General features: G+C 40.1%; 1 protein-coding gene across 12 annotated transcripts in view; it reads left to right on the forward strand.

Annotated features, from left to right (window-relative positions):
* The window catches only part of LOC141409515 (thymosin beta-4-like), a 211,121-nt gene that overhangs the window by 91,467 nt on the left and 102,178 nt on the right, over positions 1 to 17,476 (forward strand). The gene's annotated exons all lie outside the window — the stretch shown is intronic.

Below are 17,476 nucleotides of genomic sequence, written 5' to 3' on the forward strand. Positions count from 1 at the left end.
TTAGGGCTGCATGTGTGGCATGATTTACAAGTAATTTATCCAGTGTTGCGCCATAGGAACATTGAAGTGGGTATCATTTCTGATGTAAAGGCAGAAATGGAAAGAAAAAATAGAAAAAAGTGAGAGCAGGGGAAACAAATGAAAAATAAAGAAAACTCACAAATAGCTACATAAACAACTAATTTCAAAAAACTGTTTCTTAACTGGCCAGGGTATAGTCCTGAGATTTTTGAGAAACCACTGAAGGCTTCCAGCAGGGTCCCTTCTAGTGATAATGCAGGTGGATGGATGAGTTAATGATTTAAACTGTTAGAGATTTGCTGGAAACTTTCATCTGTCACTGCTACTTGGAATGCAGACTCACAGTTCTAATTGGAGCCTCCAGCATTGAAGACAGTATCAGTTGGTGTCACTGATTTTCTTCCCTTGACCACTGTCATTCTCATGGTAAGTGTTTTCTGCCCTCACGCTGAGAACTTTTATCAAATATATTTTTGTGCATTTGGGTGATCATTAGCCTGTGGTAGCTGAAACATTCCAGGTTATTTTAGCCTAGAAACTAGCCTGTCTGCTGAAAGAACATGCAAAGCTTCCTGCTAAGCTAGTGCACAATCAATATATAAGGGAAAGAACGGATTCCTATTTAGATTTAAATCCAATATGTGACAAGTTAATAGCTCAGTGTGTTTCTGCTTTTCCATGTCAGTTTTATGGGTGTGAAAGACTCTTCCACCTGCTGTAAACTTCAAAGGAAAGACATGCAGAAGGGGAAATACACCTCTGTGTAAGTCTTCCTAATCTCTTGCGATTAATTTCTTCTTCCATCTGATGAAAGAAAATGCAAACATCTCTTATTTGGCTCACAATTGAAGCCGAGTTCCATAAAGCTGCCTTTAGAAAGGGAATCTCTTTTGAACATATGAAAACCATCCAAGTCAAGATGTATTACGTGGTGATTACAGTCTGACAGATGTTTTGAAGTTGTAATGTGTTCATCAGAAAGCACACGGAGCAGGGATGAACGCCGATTGTTTGAAGATATTGAGGTTTATTCTGGCAACTGGAAAAACACACAAATGATAACTGAAGTTTGGGGACGCTTATGTTTCAGAAAACAGACTGGATTGGATTTCAATCACTGGTATATGAGAATTTGTGGGCATTGAACATGAGATTGTATCATGTTGCTTTATTTCTGCCGTGACAGTCACTGTCAAAATATTCTCTACTGAGGTAGAGCACTCTCACTTGAATTTAAGAGGGTCCACATTTGCTTTTCTATGCTCATAATTTTGACTCCACCTTATAAGTAATCTTTGGAATGAGATTCACGTCTAGTTGTCTCCTGAATCACACACAGGAGTTCCTGTTAGGAAACCTAATTTGTGTTTGTGCGGTAGTGTACTTTGGAAACTTTTCATTTCTCTGTGTTTTTAAAGAGCATTGTAGGAAAATAAATGGAGGTTTTAAATTTAGTTCTACTTTTACCACCTGGGTGAATATAGACAGTCTTGCTGAGAGACAGGACTAGCTGGATTTACTAGGCCAACTAAGAATTCTCAAGCATAGCTGTGGAAGGTGACCTCATCCACCTTGAAACATGGGGCTTGCAACTTACCTCTCATCCAGCCTATCAGGTAGTAAGGAGACCTCACTAAAATGCTAATTAGGCAAAAACAGGAGGTAAAGAATAGCCAATCATCTATCGCCTGAGAGCACAGCCAGAGGGACAATGACAGGGATATAAACTGAGGCATTCGAACCGAACCGGTAATGGCTACCCTCTTTGGGTACAAAGCTCCCTTTGTATCTGAGCTGTTTTCACTTTCTTAAATCTTGCAAGTGCCCTTTTCTGGTCCCTGTTTGTGACAGCTTCAGCTGACCTTTTGCTCATGTCCACCACTGCTGTTTCCAGCATCGCAGACCTGCCACTGACTTCCACCCCTTCCGATCCAGCAGGGTGTCTGCTGTGTTCCTGATCCAGCTGAGGCACCCACTACCACTCATTATGGGGCTAAAGGCTCACTATTGTTCCTGCATGGCTAAGAGCCTGGGTTTGTCCTCATGGAGCTGAACACTAGTTGCTGGGTTCCATGGTTGTCTTCCATGATCCACGGTTTCTAATAGAGCTATAATACTCACTGCATGGCCCAAGATTCCATTCCTTGGAATCTCTAAGGCCAAGAACCCCAGGTCAGAGAACAAGAGGCTTGCCACCATCTTGGAAGTGGCCTGATACCATCTTGGGAGCTCTGGGAGCAAGGACCCCCAGGAAAGTTGCTGTCCAACTTGCCTGAAAAAGAGAATATAGACTAAATTGTTTCGAGTTAAAACAATTTGGCTTCCTCCAGAGTTCTTTTATCTGTTCAACAGGGAAGAGCCTGCCTTGCCCTATAAATAATGACATTCAACCACCTTGGCATATTTATTTTGCAACTAGTTTAGGTCTAAGAATGTCATTGTAAGATTAATTGCTCAAAGCATGATGTTATTTGGGTAATCTCTCTCTCTCTCTCTCTCTCTCTCTCTCTCTCTCTCTGTGTGTGTGTGTGTATGTGTGTGTGTGTGTTTACTGGATTGTACCATCTGTTCTGGGTTGGAAAACAAAATCACTTTTTTTTAAGAGGATTTTTGTCAATTACTCTCTTCTCCGTTTGATGCATTTCTATACAGGAAATGGTTTTTTTTTCTTTTTTTTAGGCAAATGTCTGTTAGAACCTTTAATTTCACAGTGAATGTCAGAGCTAATGAAAGTTCTGCTGTCTATGAAGTGACAATGAAGTATAAGCAAACTCATTAGGCATCTGGAACTTTCCAAGGAGTAGAATATGAAACTAATTGTATCCTGGTGGTACCAAAGCCACTGGAGAGAAACAGTATTTATACCTGCCTGATGGATGTATCACTTCCAGGTGCTCTAGAATCTATGGCTTGATTACATGACTAAACTATGTCTTTACCATTTCAAAACCTTACCTTTTCAAATGGCTTTTGCTGAATGGTATATTGTTGCAGTGCAATGTGGGAGATAACCTCAGAAATTGTCCTACAAACCTAGTCGTTGGGACTGCTCTGAGGAAGTTATTGAGGACATTAGTCTGTTATGTCATGCCATTTTGGGGAGGAAACTTGGAGAGACTTTTTGTTGTTGCTGTTGTTGTTTTTTGTTTTTTTTTGTTTTTTGTTTTTTTGAGATGGAATCTGGCTCTGTCTCCCAGGTCGGAATGCAGTGACATGATCTTGGCTCACTGCAACCTGCGCTTCCTGGGTTCAAGCGATTCTCCTGCCTTAGCCTTCTACTTGTGTGCCACCATATAGGGCTAATTTTTTTTGTATTTTTTTAGTAGAGAGGGTAGAGAGGGGATTTTTCTATGTTAGCCAGGCTGGTCTGAAACTCCTGACCTCAGGTGATCCACCCACCTTGGCCTCCCAAAGTGTTGGTATTACAGGCCTGAGATATCTTGCCCAGCCAAGAGACATTCATTCTGATTGCATTATCAGTACTAATTGTGCCTCCTTGAGAACTGAGTAGACATTTTTAGCCAATAGATGCTGTGAATTTTGCGGTCAATAGTGTTTCCCTCTTACAAATGGTTGTTAGAAAGCTAAAACTTAAATAAAACAGCCTGTCTTTAACAAATGTGCTGAAATTGATCATATGTATTTAGGAAACTTGCTTTATCCCTGACAGTATTTATTTATTTCTCCTCATTTTAATTTCCTTTTATGTCATGTTTTTCACTCACTTAAGATGTATTTTCCAGTTGTAATCATAAGGAGCTTTGTAAATTGTCTTGAATTATTTTAAGAGTGAAAAAGAGGCCAGGTGTGGTGACTCAGGTGTGTAATCCCAGCACTTTGAGAGGCTAAGGAGGGTGGATCACGAGATCAGGAGTTTGAGACCAGCCTAGTCAAGATGGGGAAACCGCATCTCTATTAAAAATACTAAAAATTAGCTGGGCATGATGGCAGCTGCCCATCCTAGCTACTCGGGAGGCTGATGCAGGAGAATTGGTTGAACCCATGAGGTGGAGGTTGCAGTGAGCCGAGATCATGCCACTGGACTATACCCTGGGCAACAGAGCAAGACTCCATTCCCCCCCACAAACAAAAAAAAAAGAACGAAAAAGACCATAGATAAATGCATACATCCATAAAATAATAAATCATCAGTAGAAGGCTATTATATTTTGTCTGTGTATGTTGCCCGATGAGTTGTTTAGTCTCTTGAACGCTTTTATCCAGAATTTCTTGGTTAAATAAGATGAAGTGACAAGATGTTCATATTTATATCAAAATTCTTTCAGCTGGGAAGTGATGATTATGGGATCACAACATTATTGGAAATGAGCAATTAGAGTCTCTTGTAAATTAGGTAATGGCTGTAACTGGGCAAGAAAAAATAGAACACAAATTATGAAAACAAGGAGTGTGGTAGAAACGTATCCTGATGGCAAATGTGGTAGTGGAACAAAGGTAGGGGCACTTTTGTTTGTGTGGGCCATGCCATGGGAGCCAGAGAATTTTGGCTGTCTTCACAGATCTCAAGTCATAAATAGCAGAGGTCGAAGAATCATCTTTAAAACTACAGAGTAAAGAAAGGACTTCTTTCAACCGAGTCTTTTCAGAGCATAGCTACCAATGTGGGTAGGTTCATTTTCCATTTGTGTGGGGGTAGAAATGAATTCAAGCGTGCACTCTGTAAATCTTGTTGTCAGGCTCACTCTCCTTCCTTCCTTCCTCCCTCCCTCCCCCACTCCCTCCCTTCTTTCCTTCCTTCCTTCCTTTCTTCCCTTCTTTCTTCCCTCCCATCCTGCCCTTCCTGCCCTTCCCACCCTTCCCTGCCCTTCTCTTCCCTTCCCCTCCCTCCCTCCCTCCCTTCCTTCCCTTCTTCCCTCCATCCCTTTCCTTGTTTTCTTCCCTTCCTTTCTTCCTTATTCCTCCTTCCTTCCTTTCCTTCTTCCCTCACTCTATTCCTTCCTTCCTTCTTTTCTTTCTTTCCTTCTTTCTTCCTTCACTGTCTTCCCTCTTCATTCCCACCTTTCCCTCCCTCCCTCTTTCTTTCTCTTTTCCTTCCTTCCTTCCTTCCTTCCTTCCTTCCTTCCTTCCTTCCTTCCTTCCTTTCTTTCTTTCTTTCTTTCTTTCTTTCTTTCTTTCTTTCTTTCTTTCTTTCTTTCTTTCTTTCTTTCTCTCTCTCTTTCTTTCTTTCTTTTTCTTTCTTTCTCTTTCTCTCTCTTTCTTTCTTTCTCTCTCTTTCTTTCTTTATTTCTTTTTCTTTCTTTCTTTTTCTTTTCCTTTCTCTCTTTCTTTCTTTTCCCTGTCTCCCTTCCTCCCATCTCTTTTTCCCTCTATTCTTTTTTATCTTAAGGATTTTTTTATTATTATACTTTAAGTTCTGGGGTACATATGCAGAACATGAAATTTTATTACATAGGTATACACATCCCATGGTGGTTTGATGAACCCATCTACCCATCATCTACATTAGGTATTTCTGCTAAAGATATCCCTCCCCTAGCCTGCCAATTCCCTAAAGGCCTCGGTGTGTGATGTTCCCCTGTGTCCATGTGTTCTCATTGTTCAACTCCCAGTAATGAGTGAGAACATGTGGTGTTTGCTTTGCTGTTCTTGTGATAGTTTGCTGAGAATGATGTCTTCCAGCTTCATTTATGTCCTTGCAAAGGACATGAACTCATCCTTTTTTATGGCTGCATACTATTCTATAGGGTATATGTGCCACATTTTTTTATCCAGACTATCATTGATGGACATTTGGATTGGTTCCAAGTCTTTGCTATTGTGAATAGGGCTGCAATAAACATATGTGTGCATGTGTCTTTATAGTAGGATGATTTATAATCCTTTGGGTATATACCCAGTAATGGGATTGCTGGGTCAAATGGCAATTCTGGTTCTAGACTCTTGAGGAATCGCCACACTGTCTTCCACAATGGTTGAACTAATTTATGCTCCCACCAACAGTGTAAAAGCATTCCTATTTCTCCACATCATCTCTAGCGTCTGTTATTTCGTGACTTTTTAATGATTCTAACTGGTGTGAGATGCTGTCTCATTGTGGTTCTGATGTTCATTTCTTTAATGACAAGTGATCATTAGCTTTTTTTCATATGTTTGTTGGCTGCCGAAATGTTCTCTTTTGAGAAGTGTCTGTTTATATACTTTGCCCACTTTTTGATTTTTTTTCTTATAAATTTGTTTAAATTCTTTGTAGATTCTGGATGTTAAACCTTCATCAGATTGATAGCTTGCAAAATTTTTCTTCCATTCTGTACATTGCCTGTTCATGCTGATGATAGTTTATTTTGCTGTGCAGAAGCTCTTTAGTTTAATTAGATCCCATTTGTCAATTTTGGCTTCTGTTGCCATTGCTTTTGATATTTTAAACATGAAGACTTTCCCTATGCCTATACCCTGAATGGTATTGCCTAGGTTTTCTTCAAGGACTTTTATGATTTTGAGACATATATTTAAGTCTTATATCTATCTTAACTTTTGTGTAAGGTGTAAGGAAGGGGTCCAGTTTCAGTTTTCTGCATATGGCCAGCCAGTTTTCCCAATACCATTTATTAAATAAGAAATATTCACCCCATTTCTTGTTTGTGTCGGGTTTGTCAAAGATCAGATGGTTGTAGATGTTTGGTGGTGTTTCTGAGGCCTCCAATCTGTTCCATTGGTGTAAGTATCTGTTTTGGTACCATTGCCATGCTGTTTTGGTTACTGTAGCCTAGTATAGTTTGGTTACTGTAGCCTATTATAGTTTGAAGTCAGGTAGCATGATGTCTCCAGCTTTGTTCTTTTTGCTTAGGATTGTCTTGTCTATGCAGACTCTTTTTTGGTTCCATATGAAGTTTTAAGTAGTTTTTTCCAATTCTGTGAAGAAAGTCAGTGGTAGCTTGATGATGATAGCATTGATTCTATAAATTACTTTGGGCTATATGGCCATTTTCACAATATTGGTTCTTCCTATCCATGAACATGGAATGTTTTTCCCTTTGCTTGTGTCCTCCCTATTTCCTTGAGCAGTGATTTCTAGTACTTCTTGAAGAGGTCCTTCACAGACTTTGTAAGTTGTGTTCCTAAGTATTTTATTCTCTTTGTAGCAATTGTGAATGGGAGTTTACTCATGACTTGGCTCTCTGTTTGTCTGTTATTGGTGTATAGGAAAGCTTGTGATTTTTGCACATTGATTTTGTATCCTGAAATTTGCTGAAGTTGCTTATCAGCTTAAGGAGAGTTTGGGCTGAGATGATGGGGTTTTCTAAATATACAATCATGTCATCTGTAAACAGAGACAATTTGGCTTCCTCTCTTCCTAATTGAATACTTTTATTTCTTTTGTTTGCCTCATTGCCCTGGCCAGAACTTCCAATACTATGTTGAATAGGAGTGGTGAGAGAGGACATCTTTGTCTTGTGCTGGTTTTCAAAGGGAATGCCTTCAGTTTTTGCCCATTCAGTATGATATTGGCTTTGGGTTTTTCACAAATAGCTCTTATTGTTTTGAGATATGTTCAACTGATAACTAGTTTATTGAGAATTTTTATCGTGAAGGGTTTTGAATTTTGTCAAAGGCCTTTTCTGCATCTATTGAGATAATCATATCATTTTTTTCATTGGTTCTGTTTATGTGATGGATTATGTATATGGATTTGTGTATGTTGATCTAGGCTTGCAACCCAGGTATGATTCTGAGTTGATCATGGTGAATAAACTTGTTGATGTGCTGCTGTATTTGGTTTCCAGTATTTTGTTGAGGATTTTGCATCGATGTTCATCAGGGATATTGGCCTGAAATTTCCTTTTTTGTTTTGTGTCTGCCAGGTTTTGGTATCAGGGTGATGCTGGCCTCATTAAATGAGTTAGGGAGGATTCCCTCTTAAATTGTTTGGAATAATTTCAGAAGGAATGGTATCACCTCCTCTTTGTATTTTGGTAGAATTTGTTTGTGAATTCATCTGATCCTGACCTTTTTTGGTTGGTAGGCTATTAATTACTACTTCAATTCCAGAACTTGTTTTGGTCTATTCAAGGATTCAACTTCTTCCTGGTTTACAGTTGGAAGAGTGTATGCATCCAGGAATTATCCATTTCTTATAGATTTTGTAGTTTATTTGCATGGAGTTGTTTATAGTATTCTCTGATGGTAGTTTGTATATCTGTGGGATCAATGATGATATCCCCTTTATCATTTTTAGTGTATCTATTTGATTCTTCTCTCTTTTCTTCTTTATTAATCTGGCTTAGCAGTCTGTCTATTTTGTTGACCTTTTCAAAAAACCAGTACCTGGATTCATGGATTTTCTGAAGGGTTTTTCATGTCTGTGTCTCATTCAGTTCTGCTCCAATATTAATTATTTCTTGTCTTCTGCTAGCTTTTGAATTTGTTTGCTGTTGCTTCTCTAATTCTTTAAATTTTGATGTTAAGGTGTCAATTTTAGATCTTGCCTGCCTTTTCTTGTCGCCCTTTAGTGTTAAAAATTTCCCTCTACACACTGCTTTAAATGTGTCCCAGAGATTCTGGTACATTGTGTCTTTTATTTTTATTTTATTTTATTATTATTATTTTTTGAGATGGAGTCTTGCTCTGTCACTCAGGCTGGAGTGCAGTGGCACCATCTCTGCTCATTGGAAACTCTGCCTCCCGGGTTCATGCCATTCTCCTGCCTCAGCCTCCCGAGTAGCTGGGACTACAGGCACCCACCACCATGCCTGGCTAATTTTTTGTATTTTTAGTAGAGATGGGGTTTCACTGTGTTAGCCAGGATGGTCTCAATCTCCTGACCTTGTGATCTGCCTGCCTTGGCCTCCCAAAGTGGTGGGATTACAGGCGTGAGCCACCATGCCCAGCCACGTTGTGTCTTTATTCTCATCAGTTTCAAAGAACATCTTGATTTCTGCCTTCATTTCATTATGTACCCAGTAGTCATTCAGGAGCAGGTTGTTCAGTTTCTATGTAGTTGTGCGGTTTTGAGTGAGTTTCTTAATCCTGAGTTCTAATTTGATTGCACTGTGGCCTGAGAGACTGACTGTTATGATTTCCATTCTTTTGCATTTGCTGAGGAGTGTTTTACTTCCAATTATGTGACCAAGTTTAGAATAAGTATGATGTAGTGCTGAGAAGAATGTATATTCTGTTGATTTGGGGTGGAGAGCTCTGTAGATGTATATTGGGTCTGGTTGGTCCAGAGTTGAGTTCAAGCCTTGAAAATCCTTGTTCATTCTCTGTTTGTTGATCTAATATTGACAGTTGGGTGTTAAAGTATCCCACTATAATTGTGCAGGAATGCTGAGACCAGCTCCATTGGGGAGACCCTAACCCAACCGTGCTAGAGGAATTAAAGACACATACACAGAAATATAGAGGTGTGAAGTGGGAAATCAGGGGTCTCACTGCCTTCGGAGTTGAGAGGTCTGAACAGAGATTTACCGACATATTTATTAACAGCAAACCAGTCATTAGCATTGTTTCTATAGATATTAAATTAACTGAAAGTATCCCTTATAGGAAACTAAAGGTTGGGCTAGTTAACTGCAGCAGGAACATGCCTTTAAGGCATAGATGACTCATGCTGTTGTTTTTGGCTTAAAATGCCTTTAAGCAGTTTTCCAACCTGGGAGGGCCAGGTTTTCCTTGCCCTCATTCTTAAACCCACAACCTTCCAGCGTGGGCATTAGAGCCATTATGAACATGTTACAATGCTGCAGAGTCTTGGGGCCAGTTTATGGCTAGATTTTGGGGGGCTTGCTCCCAACATGGGAGTCTAAGTCTCTTTGTAGGTCTCTCAGTATTTGCTTTATGAGTCTGGGTGCTCCTGTGCAGGCTAATCACCCAACTGTGTAGGGTACAAATATATTTAGGATTGCTAGCTCTTCTTGTTTCATTGATCCCTTTACCATTATGTAATGCCCTTAATTTTCTCTTTAGATCTTTGTTAATTTAAAATCTGTTTCATCAGAGATTAGGATTGCAACTCCTGCTTTTTTTTTTTTCTTTCCATTTGCTTGGTAAATATTCCTGCATCCCTTTATTTTGAACCTATGTGTGTTTTGCATGGAGATGGGTCTCCTGAATACAGTGCACTGATAGGTCTTGGCTCTCTAATTTGCCATCTATGTCTTTTAATTGGGCCATTTAGCCCATTGACATTTAAAGGTAATATTGTTCTGTGTAAATTTGATCGTGTCATTCTGATGCTTGCTGGTTATTTTGCCCAGTAGTTGATGCAGTTGCTTCATAGTGTAGATGGTCTTTACAATTTGGTATGTTTTTTGTAGTGGTTGGTACCAGTTGTTCCTTTCTATGTTTAGTGCTTCCTTCAGGAGCTTTTGTAAGGGAGATCTGGTGGTGGCAAAATCTATAAACATTTTCTTGTTTGTAAAGGATTTTATTTCTTTTTGATTTATGAAGCTTATTTTGGCTGGGTATGAAATTCTGAATTGAAAGTTCTTTTGTTTAAGAATGTGAATATTGGCCCCCACTCTCCTCTGGCTTGTAGGGTTTCTGCAGACAGATCACTGTTAGCCTGATGGGCTTCTGTTTATGGGTAACTGGACTTTTCTCTCTGACTGCCCTTAACATGTTTTCCTTCATTTCGACCATGGTGAATCTGGTGATTATTTGTCTTGGGGTTGTTCTTCTCAAGAAGTATCTTTGTGGTGTTCTCTGTATATCCTGAATTTGGATGTTGGCCTGTCTTGCTAGGTTGGGGAAATTCCCCTGCATAATATACTGAGGAATGTTTTCCAACTTGATTACAGTCTCCTTGTCACTTTCAGATACACCAATCAAACATAGAGTTGGTCTTTTCACATACTCCCATATTTTTTGGAGGCTTTGTTCACTTCTTCTTATTCTTTTTTCTCTAATCTTGTCCTCTTGCTTTATTTCATTAAGTTAATCTTCCATTTCTGTTATCGTTTCTCCTGCTTGATTGACTTGGCTATTGATACTTGTGTATGCTTCATGAAGTTCTCATGCTGTGTTTTTCAGCTCCATCAGGTCATTTACGTCCTTCTCTAAATTATTTATTCTAGTTAGCAATTTGTCTAACCTTTTTCAATGTTCTTAGCTTTCTTGCATTGGGTTAGAACATGCCCCCTTTAGCTCAGAGGAGTTTGTTATTACCCACCTTCTGAAGCCTACTCCTGTCAATTCATCAAATTTATTCTTCATCCAGTTTTGTTCCCTTGCTGGTGAGGATTTGAGATCCTTTTTAGGAGAAGAGACATTCTGGTTTTTGGAATTTTCAGCCTTTTGGGACTGGTTTCTACTACTCTTTGTGGATTTATTTACCTTTGGTCTTTGATGTTGGTGACCTTTGGATGGGGTCTTTAAGTGGATGTGTTACTCTTTTTTTTAGTTTTCCTTCTAACATTCAGGCCCTTCTGCTGCAGGTGTGCTGGAGTTTGCTGGAGGTCTCCTCCACACCCTGTATGACTGGGAATCATCTGCGGAGGCTGCGGAACAGCAAAGATTGCTGCCTGTTCCTTCCTCTGGAATATTTGTCCCAGAGAGGCACCTGCCAGATGCCAGCCAGAGCTGTCCTGTATGAGGTGTCTGTTGGCACCTACTGAAAGGTTTCTCCCAGTCATGATACAAGGGGGTCAGGGATCTGCTTGAGGAGGCAGTTGGAGCCTTAACATAGCTCAAATGCTGTGCTGGGTGATCTGCTACTCTCTTTGGAGCCATGAACCAGGGACAGTTAAATCTGCTGAAGCTGCACCCACAGCCACCTCTTCCCCCAGGTGCTCTGTCCCAGGAAGATGGGGTTTTCATCTATACATCCCTAACTAGGGCTGCTGCCTTTTTTTCAGAGATGCCCTTCCCAGAGAGGGGAAGCCTGGCAGTCTGGCCACAGTGGCCTTGCTGAGCTGTGGTGGGCTCCGCCCAGTTAGCTGGTGGCTTTCCTTATACTGTGAGAGTAAATGTGCCTACTCAAGCCTCAGCAATGGTGGACATCCCTGAATTTCTCCTATTTAAACCCTGCATTTTCTCCAATCTGTTATCACACAGGAATGTACACATTGACACCAACTGAGTTATTGCTATTAATACAATGAACATAGCATCGACAGAGTGGCCTTTCCATTATCATTAAATAAGCCAGAAGCCATTCATTACACCTCTCTGTGCTTAAAATTTTCATCTGGGACTCTCACGACTTAAGGCAGAGAGGAAGTCTTTCATGGAAATCAACATAAACATTTACTACCCATAAGAATGAAGAGAAATTTGCTGTTTGTTAGAAAATTGGGCTCATGTAAACTGTCTAACTAAATGATACTCATTTTAACTCATTCCAAATTACTAATTCTGCGTCATATTCCACGTAAGGAACACTGTTTGCAGGGAGAACTGTGAGAACCGCAGGAGCCAGGACAAGCCCTGAACTGTGCAGGTAGAGATCATTTAAGAGTTCAGCTGCTTGCAGATGCACCCAGATTCAGCCTTCTGCAGACTTCTCTCCTGATGCTGGAAGGGGTCCTTGTGGAGAGGAGAAGCAAGTTCCTGAGATCTTCCTTGGGGACGCAGCTTATCTGGCTTCAGCTTGCTGAGGAAGGTCTTTTGATGGCTGCAAGTCTCCCAGTTCTCACAACTGAATGGTTGAACTTGGTCAGTCGCAGATGAATGAACAGCGTTTCCCAAGAGAAACCTCACAGTGGCTTCGAGACTATTAAGCTGTGAAGATTCATGCTTCTGTGTTTGGAAGTGTGTGTTCAGCAACTTTTCCTCGGGGAAGTGGGGGGCAGGCATTCGAGGTTGGCTTTTTACATCTGACTGTATGCACATTTTCCCTTTTTGTATGAGGAAATAATGCCTGTACTAAGGATAACCCTCCCGTCCTCCTAAATCCTTCCACAAAAAGATACTTATTAAGGCTGGCATTCTGAAGAACTAAATGCTTCTTTAACTTTACTTCATCTGCTTCAGTGAGCACAGTGTACCGACTCTGGGGAATTCACATTACGGCCGGCAAGCGGCCCTTCTCTATTCTCTAGGGGCTCTTTGGGCACAGAAATAATCCCTTCCTAGAATCTTTTGAAAAAGCAACTGAACTATGCAGGCTAATCAATTGTAAATCTTAGCCGTCTTGGATGAAGCAGCACCGAAAAGTCCCCTGATGACTGGGAAGCCCTGTTGTGGAGGCCCTTCAAAACCAGCTGTTCCAAGACCCAAGGCAAATTTGCCGCAAGGGCAATTTTCTGCTGTATTTTCATGTTTCTGAATGTTGCCCTATTTCCCACATGTGTCCTGTGCATCCTGTGCCTGTCACCCTATTTTGTTTTGAGGCAGAAAGGCAATAACCTTCCTTAGAACTTTTGTTTTCTGGTTGATAATGGCCATATTATAAACAGGCCATATTATAAGCTCAGATAGAATAAATACATGGGGAGGGTTTTCTATATTTCTTCTGAGTCATTTTCTGTGCAGTCCTAGCATAGTATTTGTCAGGAAAAAGTAGCATAGATCAGAAGGGTGACATCTCCCAGCCTTTGTGTGCACTGTTGTGAAACCCCCAGTGTTATAACATTAGCTGTCACTCTGCTGACAGGTTACCTCCTGATCCGGACAAAGGCAACAGTAGTTTGCCTGCATTCTGCTTGGACTTGCAGGATATTGTCAGTCATGCATTCGCAGCAGCAGCATAAATCAAGCCTTAAGATGATTTAAAGACTAGAATTGAAGCCTCTCTTTCACAATCACCATAATCTAAAGGAGATTGGGCCAATGGCTTACTCTCTGGTATTTGGGAGGCAGAGCAATAATTATATTTTTGGCCAAGGAAATACTTCTTCTTTTGTTGCCTGGTTTCTGTAACACATGTAGAACTTTGCAGTTTTCCTGTCCTGACTTCTAGATTCAACTTTTTACTGGCCATTTCTGATTTAAGATCCTATCTAAATCCTTGACATTGATGTGTCCTGATTTAATCAGATGTCTTCTACCATTTGAGTGAGAAGCACAATAGAGTTTGGTCTTTCGGCACCAGTGTTGAAGGCTGAAGGGATTCACTAGCTCTATCACCTGGGCCAAGTTACTGATTAATGCTCCCCAAACCTGTATTTCTCTCTGGAATTATTAATATTAATTGATAGATTAATATATCTCAAGCATCCGAGCTAAAAATCTCAAAATCCTCCATTGATCCTCGTCCTTTACCTTTCTATCTACTTGTCTGCAAAGTGCTTCTGATAAATCTCTCAGACTGTTTGGCTATCCCCTCTGATGTCACTGAAGCATATACTGTCCCTAAAATGTGGTAATCCCATAGCCCCAATTTTTCTTCCCACTTTTGCTCTTCATAGCTCCGAAGATCTTAGAGGTTCTGAATCTCAAACTTTAGCGTACTCAAAGATCTCCTGGTGGGCTTGTTCAAATGCGGATTCCCTGGCCCCAGCTCCATAGAGTCTGATGTGGTGTATCTGGGCTGGGGACTGAGAGTCTGCATTTCTAAGAAGATACCAGTAGATACGGGTCCATGATAGTCCTAACCTACAGGATCACATATAATTTTTGGCACATTTTCCAGCATCCTTCATATTGAGTCTCCATCTAACTTTCCAGATGACTCTGCTCTTTTGTTTGTGTGTATTTTCTCAGGGTTCATTTTGTCATTCTCATTCGACAATTTTCCCAGACTCCTCAGCCTGTCACATTCTTCCATACCTCTTTGCGTTTGCTTGTAGTAATTTGGAGAGATAATACAGCGTGGGAATTAAGAGAAAGTGGCAAGCCTGTGACTACTAAAATAGTTGAGAAAATAATCAACACATTGTGGCCTCTCTCCTTAGGGGCTGTGTGATCTTGGGCAAGTGATTTTGTTTTCTATGCCTTGATTTTAATATCTGAAGAAAAATGGAGCAGATTATAATAGGGGCTACCATGCAGATTCTTGTGGTGATTAGATGGCTTAAGGCATCCCACAGATCTTGAACAGCCATATAGCATGTGTTAACTCTTTTTGTTGTCTTCTTTACACTTGTTCCTTTACCTGTTACTTTAGACCCATATATGTATATATTTTTTTATTTTTTGCTCTGAAATTCTCCTTTTCTGACAAAGGCCAGATCTTTTTTTTTTCTCTCTGCAGATTTCTCTGCTGTTTACCTTTCTTTAGTCCCAGGACCAGTTGATGAATCCTTCCTGCCTGTTAGCAAGATGCTATATTGATGCTTGCATTCATTGTCTTGTAGTTTTTGCCTTATGTATATTTTGCAGGTAGAGCCTGAAATTCTTGATTCTTGGAAATTCAGTACCCCAATTCTGCCTTCTTAGTTCACTTTTCTTTCTTTCTTTTCTTTTCTTTCTTTTTTTTTTTTTGAAACAGAGTCTTGCTCTGCCACCCAGGCTGGAGTGCAGTGGCACAATCCCGGCTCACTGCAGGCTCCTGGGTTTACACCATTCTCCTGCCTCAGCCTCCCGAGTAGCTGGGACTACAGGCACCCACCACCGCACCCAGCTAATTTTTTGTATTTTTAGTAGAGATGGGGTTTCACCATGTTAGCCAGGATGGTCTTGGTCTCCTGACCTTGTGATCCACTCACCTTGGCCTCCCAAAGTGCTGGGATTTTAGGTGTGAGCCACTGCGCCTGGCTGCATTTGTTAAGTTTTAAACAGATGCCATCCATATGCCTGACCTCATGCTTGTAAAGAGTTCATTTGGCTGATGGAGTGCTGTATGGGGAGTGGATTGGACAAAAGTTCAGTCATCTAAAGCAGAAATCTTAAATTCTATGCTCTCGGAAGTATACTTCCCTATCAATGTGATTCTGTCACTTCCTTATATTAGGAGTGATTTGACATTTTTATTACTTCAGGATTTTCCCCAAATATGCTGGTAGTAACTTTGGCTTGATCTTAGGCCAGTATCTTAATATCTTACATTTGGTTAGGATTTATAGTTTGCAAAGAATTATCACATAAATGAATACCCTTTGCTTTTAAAGCATCTTTCTGAGATGGGACTGGAAAATATTAACTCTTCTTGATTATTACACAAAATGCTGGATAGAGTGACCCTCTCAAAGTCCCGCGGCTAATAAGATATGGGGACCATACAATGGGCCTTGCTGTCCTTGGGGACTTTGAAAGAAGAGTCTTACGTAAAAAACCTAGAAGACAGGAGGCAGACTGCATATTACTTGGGGAAAGTGTGAAAAGGGAGAAATTTTATTCCGGGTATGGTTCTCCTTTCTTTTGGTAGTGTGGCCATGAGGAAGAGAAAAAAGAGGAAAGTCAGGTTTTGAGAGGCTGGGCAGTCTTTCAGACAACAGATGTAGCTATATTCTCTTGAAAGCACATAAATATTCATTTTCACATTTTACTGGTTTGTATTGATACTAATTTACTTTGTCCTATATAAAATTGCTAGGTGGTTACACTTGTATACTGATGGAAAAACTTTCCCTTTACCCATGTAGGGTTCTGTTAGGGCCGGTAAATTTAATTCACAAAAGATATATTAACAGGAAAAAAAGGTAAAAAAAAAATCTTATTAGATGACAATATTTTCACATGCACAGGGACTTCACAGAAAAGAAATAAAAACTCAAGGAATTGGTTAGACCTAGAAGTTTATATACCATTTTAATGAAGGGCAATACATTGTGGAGAAGAGAATAGACAAAGAAAAGGGGGTTTGGGGCCCCGGGGAGTAAATTGTGGGGAAGTGACCTAGAAATATATGGCAGATAAGGCTTGTTTACTAAGGCTTGTTATGCAGATGAGTTATTTTTCTCTTCCTGGTATGGGAGAAGGGAATCTTTTTACAAATGGAAACTTTTATTACATTTACAAAGGGAAACTTATACCTGCTTTTAGGCAGAAATGGGGAAGGCAGAGAGTTCTTCCTGCATCTACTGCCTCTCAGTTGCTCTCAGCTCAAAATAATCCTTATGCCAAGGTAGCATATTTTGGAATGGCATATTCTGATACTTCTCACTAGGAAATCTATACCATACATAACCTGATCACTTGAGAATTGATTAGTGTTCAGTGTTAGAGTGAAAGAATGACGGGAAGGAGATTACTGGACATGACCTGAGGGCAGTGTTCTCAGTGTGGAAGGTGAAATGAGCAGGTGCCTCCATGTCACTTAAGTTGTATAAAATAGGAGAAATAAGCAGAGTTGATTAGATTGACTTATGTCTTCCTGGGATATCATCTAATCGACAACACTAAAACGTTTCCTCACCAACAAAAACTTCCTGGTTCAAAATTTTTATTATAGTTGTCTATTTGGAAATTTAATTTAAAGAAATATCATTGAAGTATGTTGAAGAAAGTATTTTATGACCGCTACTTTTTATTAAACAGCTTTTCTTTTATTATAAAAGTAACATTTTTATTTTTATTGTGGTAAACACACACACACACTCACAACATAAAGAGATATGATCACAGGACATTGCACTCCAGCCTGGGTGAGAGTGAGGCCCTGTCTCTAAAAATAATT

Source organism: Macaca fascicularis, chromosome Y, assembly GCF_037993035.2.
Source record: "Macaca fascicularis isolate 582-1 chromosome Y, T2T-MFA8v1.1".
Taxonomy (NCBI): Eukaryota; Metazoa; Chordata; class Mammalia; order Primates; family Cercopithecidae; genus Macaca; species Macaca fascicularis.